Raw genomic sequence first — 6,000 nt, 5'->3', positions numbered from 1 at the left:
TACATTTATCAATTTTACTCAATTTTGTTCCTATCCATATATAGTTATGAATTCTATGATAATATTTACATGCATTAGGATACATTTATTTTAACCTGTATGTTACACAGGATAAAAATTTGTTCAATACAACTGTGAATACAATTAATGATAAATAACGTTAATTCCATAAAATAATATATAATTAAAGTTCTTAAATAAATAAATTTAATTATAATATAGAATTATTATAAATTAAAATAAGTGTGCGGTTAAGGAAATTAAATATGATAATTTTTAATCAAATTTTAGATAAGCACCTGGAAAAGAATGAAAAAAATAAAAGAAAAATAGTTTTTGAACTAATAATAATTTACGTAAGATGTATTAAGATAAAATATATTTAAAGAAGCTATATAAACAGCGAATTTGTATAAATTAATTAACTGATAGATTAATTTAGTTTTACAGAAAAAATCTTATAAATTAATATTAGTTTTACAAAAAAATTCTTATAAATTAATTTAGCTTTATAAGTTGTTATTATTAATCCTGTACACATAAAAAATAAAAGAATGGTAGATTTAGATTATTAAAAAATAATTTTTATCTATTTTTGAAACTGTGTGAAATGCAACTTCAAACAAGAAAAGCGACACTATTAAGAATTTCTAAAATTGGTGTTAAGAATAGTTGTCATGGCTAATATCTAGGATTAACAATAGAACTCTTAAGCGAACTATTTACCGTTGAACGTTTTCTAAGTCTATACATATTATATTAATATAATTTTCTGATACCGAGAAAAAAAGTTAAGAATTTTCAAAATTAAATGTAAATAGAAAATCCAATTTTTGAATAAGAAAGGCATACCATTGAAAAAAAAAGTTAAATGTGTTTGTTTTTTTAAGTGAAAATTAAAATTAATTATTCTAAAAAAATTTGGTCCAATTTAATTTTTTAATTTTTAAAATGTGTGAATTTAGTATTTTAATGAAATTTTGTTAAATTTACTTTTTTTTTCAAATTCATTTAAATAAAAACATGTTGAATAATATAAATAATTTAAATATTATAATGAAATATCTTTAAATTTTTAATTAAATTTAATAAAAAAAATAAATCCACGTATTGCTAAGTTAAATAACTAATTTGATCAAAATTTAAAAAGTATAATTACAATCTTTACTTAAAATTATTTCGAAAAGATATATTCGAGAAAAACATGGATAAATAACGTTAGTTAGTGTACGTGGAGAAGTGAAATTAATGAATAATTTAATAATTACGCGCGTGAGGTGATGATTTTGACGTTGTTCTGGTACGTTGAAAAGGAAATTAATGATAAGTAAAGGGATTGACGGAAACGAAGGGAGAGGGATGCGAAGGAGAAGTAACCCTAAAGCCTACATGAATCTCCCTCTTTCTTCATTAATTCAGATTTAATAAATCTTAAAATAAATATGAGATTAAGGAGTAGGGTTTAGGGTTGGGAGGAAGGCATAGATAGAAAATAGGGAAATGGGTAATTAGAAAAAGCGAAAGAAAGATGAGAGACGTCACTGGAGCGAGGTGTGATAGTGGGTGGGGCATAGCCTTATAGCTGGGACACCAACCCTACAATAGCTTTCCTTTTTTTTTTTTTTCTCCATTCTCATACTTTAAGTCACCTCCATTCACAGTTCCATGATTAGACATAAAACAGATCATTTCTTTTATTTCATTTCCACTCTATAATATATTTAAATACTATCTCGTTTATCACATATAATAACATTGATGTGCAGAATGCATTAAATGGATGGATTTTATAGTTTATTGTATTTTTTTTTATAAATTCATTAAATGAGCATTAAATGGATGGATTCTAGCCTGTGATAATGTTTGCTTTTATTGTTAATTTAAAATAAATAGAATAAATATTAGTTAAAAAACTATATAAAAATATATCACTTGTTGGTAAATCAAGTTATTGAGCCCGAAATAATTTATGTATTTCTGCATTTGAATTCGCATTTATCTTTTATTCCTTCCTCATCACTGTAGAATTTGTGTCATGCTCTACTTATGGAGTTCATCATGCAACCGCACCACTTTTACTCCCATACAAAATGTTATTTTTAATCAATACTCTTAATAATAGTGGTAATAAATACGCATATTTTGATTACCTATGTTTTTTTTCTAATGAAATAGGTATTGTCTATCATAATATTGTCATATTCTTCACACACTGATATTAAAATAACATAATGTATTATATATTAATTTCTAAAACTTGCTTTTGTACTATTTAATTTCAATTTCAAGAATAATATTTTGCATCAATTGCTAAAGTTTCTGCTAAGGAAAACTATAATAGGTAAAGATTTGTTGAGTTTGATTTACAAACTTATGTTTTCTACTTAAATTTATAAAAATAAAATAACTAAAAAAATTATTCAAACTTACACGTCACAACTTTATTTGAATTTTTTTATAAGAAAAATCAATTTACTTACATTAATACTTTATACTGTAACCTTATTTATATTATATCATCCTTTGAAATAAAAAAGTTATTTCAAAAATTACTCTTTCAAAATATTATTTAGAATTTTAAAACCTAAAACCTAAATTTTTTAAGAAAATACAAATATAAAATAATCTTCGGATAATCTTTATACAAATATAAATTATTAGAGAAATAATATTTTAGTACATACAATTGTTTTACATTCATTTAATATTATTTTTTCTTATTTTTTATTTTTAAAAAAATATAACAATTTACTTTATGATCATTTTACCTTATATCTATCTCAAATAAATATAAATAATTGTGGCTCTGCATTACTTTATAAATTAAAATTAAAATAAAGCCAATTGGTGTATCCCAGAATGACTGACACAAACTTTCTTCAGTGAGTAACACACTTCCTTGTTGTTTATACAATGTTAGAGAAAGATAAAGAATCGGTGAAAGGGAAAAAGAAGGATAAAAGAAATGATGAACTATTCTTGGGTACGTTACGTGATATATATATATATATATATATATATATATATATATATATATATATATATATATATATATATATATATATATTAGAAGTTGCAGAAGTTTGAGTTGATTTGGTAGATCATTGACACAGACTCACATGACATGCAATACAACCCTCTCCAATTCCATTCTCTCAATGCTATGCTATTGGTGTCTTCGTTGCCTTCTGCTTTTCTTTCTTCTACGTTGTGCTACCTTCTGTTCTTTCTTCCAGAAAAGAAAACACCACAGAACCAGTTAACGTTATTTTACCATGTCAGCCTTTCATCATCTCTTCATTTAATTTGCTTATATGCGAAGAAACTTTCCCTCTGCACTCCATTCCATTCTTACTTTTCTTCTTTATTTCTTCTCTCATCACATTTCATCAAACAAAACATCCAACTAATGCGCTGCTGCTTACGTAAGGTCTGCATGCTCATTACTGCATAAAGAAGAAACGAAACACTACAGATTTATCGATTTTAAATAAGAACTGTCTTAAAACTGATGCTTTAATTTAATTGCATGTATCAGTCTATATCTTATGAAGATATGTGACTGAATTGGTATGTTGCATGCATATGGTTATTTGGAAATGTTGTGTAATTAGTGTGGGGTCCATGCGTGTGTGGTTAAATTAGTGATGTTTGCAGCAGAAGGAAAATGACAATTACTAAACTTTTGTTTTTAGGCAAATCAATCAAAAAGGTGTTACATAGTATATACTTTTGAACGAAACAGCCAAAAGATGGTTACTAACACTGTCATAAGAGGCTTTAAGGAGACATGCAGCTTTTAGAATGGTGTTAACTCAGGGCAGTCATTCAAAGCAATAGTTTAAACATGACAATAAACATCAACATCAACATCGAACCATAATTTGGTGCTATTGTTTGATTGATATTACCATCCTGAGTCATCATTTGTGGTTGCTTTTTATGCTATCCAGTAGATATCGTTGGTTTTCCCACTTTGTAAACGGCTCTGCTAGATTAAAAAAAGTCTACGTTTATTATATTCAAGTTCAAATAAATTAACTTGTTTCTTTTCGCAAATGGAGTTAGGGTAAAAGGACCAATTACAAAACGAAAGCCGTCTATTCCAGATAGGTGTGTGTCTAATCTTTTTTTTTTCACTTTTACTTCTTTTTGGGTAGTGATCTCCAAAAGATGACATTATAACATTATTAAAAGTTAAAATTCTTTTGATTGGTGGATAGAGAATTATACTTTTACACTTTAAATCATTTCACTTAATCAGAGTATTTCTATTCTTTCAATGTTTTATTGAATCTTCTTCTCTAAAATCCAAATTTAAATGGATGAATACATGTTAAAACATTCAAACGCTTAAGTCAGTTATACTCATAGATTATCGAAGTGAACTTTTATTAAGATTGATCAAATCATGATCCAATGTCTCCTAAACATACTTTTACCTTATTAATCAAATATGAATTCTTTAATGTACAAATACCAGACAGGACAAACTTTTAACTAACATTGTTTTGGAGTCTTAAGATTAACTTTTTATGTTGTTGATCCATCAGTCTACGTAAATCGACTGTATACAGTATAAAATTCATAAGAAAATAATTGCAAACTGATTTAACAAAAAAATCTAAATCAGTTTGGTTAAAATTTCAAAATAAAAAAAAAGAAATATTCCGTTTTTCTTAAAAAATATTTTTTTCTTTTACTTTTTAGGGGTGATTTCACAAAGTCCCCCAAAAAAATACAAAACTGTAGTTCTTGAACTTCAATTTGAAGGTTTGATTCCAAATTCAAATGTGCTCTCCTATTATATTAAACAAAAGTGGAGGGATAAAAAGTATATAAAAAAAGATTTACCTTTTTTTTTTTCCTTGTTTAGGTTTATGATGTAGTATTAATTGAGCAGATTAAAAATTGATCTAAGACGAGTTGGGTAGAAGAATAAATGATGAGAAAGGAGTGGTGGGTCCAGGGCACCTTTGGAATTGGACATTATGTGTAGACCACAGAAGATGATAAGGAGAAAAGCAAGCACATCACATGTTAGTACCCTCTTCCATTCATGTTGACTATCTTCATATGGTTAATTTTATTTCACTTAGTCAGAAGGCACCTTGCTACTTCAAAAGTTGGTGTCATGTGTAATTGATATTTCATCACTAGTGTTTGGCTCACAATTTTCCAACATAAATCAAATCTTGCTTTTTCTCCTAACCATATCTATCTATCTACCTTTTCAGGTAATACTGTGCCTTTTGGGTTTTCTTCTCTTCAAAACATCTTTTGAGGTTCCAATACCAGATTGTGGTTAATACACATTGTTCCCAAGACATTGAGCTTTATTTTCGATTCAAATGTTAATCTGTGTCTGGTTGGATGAAAGAAAATGCTCAGGATTTTATCACCATTCTTCGAATCACAATCGTGGGTGGCCTTGTTGATGGCTTTCACAATTATTTTCGTAATGAATATCCTTTGTTGTTGTTTTGAATGGCTGCAACTTTTTTTTATTTTCTTGCTTTTATTCTTGTGTCTGGTTCATGTCATGTCATACCACTTGGAAAGGAATTTGATAAGAGGAGTCATAACACTTTTTTAATATACACTTTTCGTCACTTGATTTGTTTTTTTAAATCAGAAAAGTCCTTAAATAATCATAAATTTAGATTTTAATTACTGGTATAAATATATATCGTTAACATCAGTGCAATATATACACCTTAGCCCTGGTTAGTATTCAGGGCCCAAACTGGACCAAGATTTAAAATGTGCTGCTCCCGCTAGCGATGTTGCTACTACGTAACAGAAACCTCTTTCTGCACCCCATGTATTTCATTCTGCACCACCATAAACATACGAAAGTACTTATTTACCCTTAATTTCTTTTCTTCACCTCTTTCTTCTTCCATCGGCCCCCCTTATTCCTCTGTCTTCTTCCTCTCCTAGCATGATGCACCCTCTCCCCTTTCTTTCTTCACCGGTGGGTGCTCTGTTAAAAACACG

This window comes from Vigna angularis, chromosome 6 (genome assembly GCF_016808095.1).
Source record: "Vigna angularis cultivar LongXiaoDou No.4 chromosome 6, ASM1680809v1, whole genome shotgun sequence".
NCBI classification, from domain to species: Eukaryota; Viridiplantae; Streptophyta; class Magnoliopsida; order Fabales; family Fabaceae; genus Vigna; species Vigna angularis.
This window is presented reverse-complemented; position numbering follows the sequence as displayed.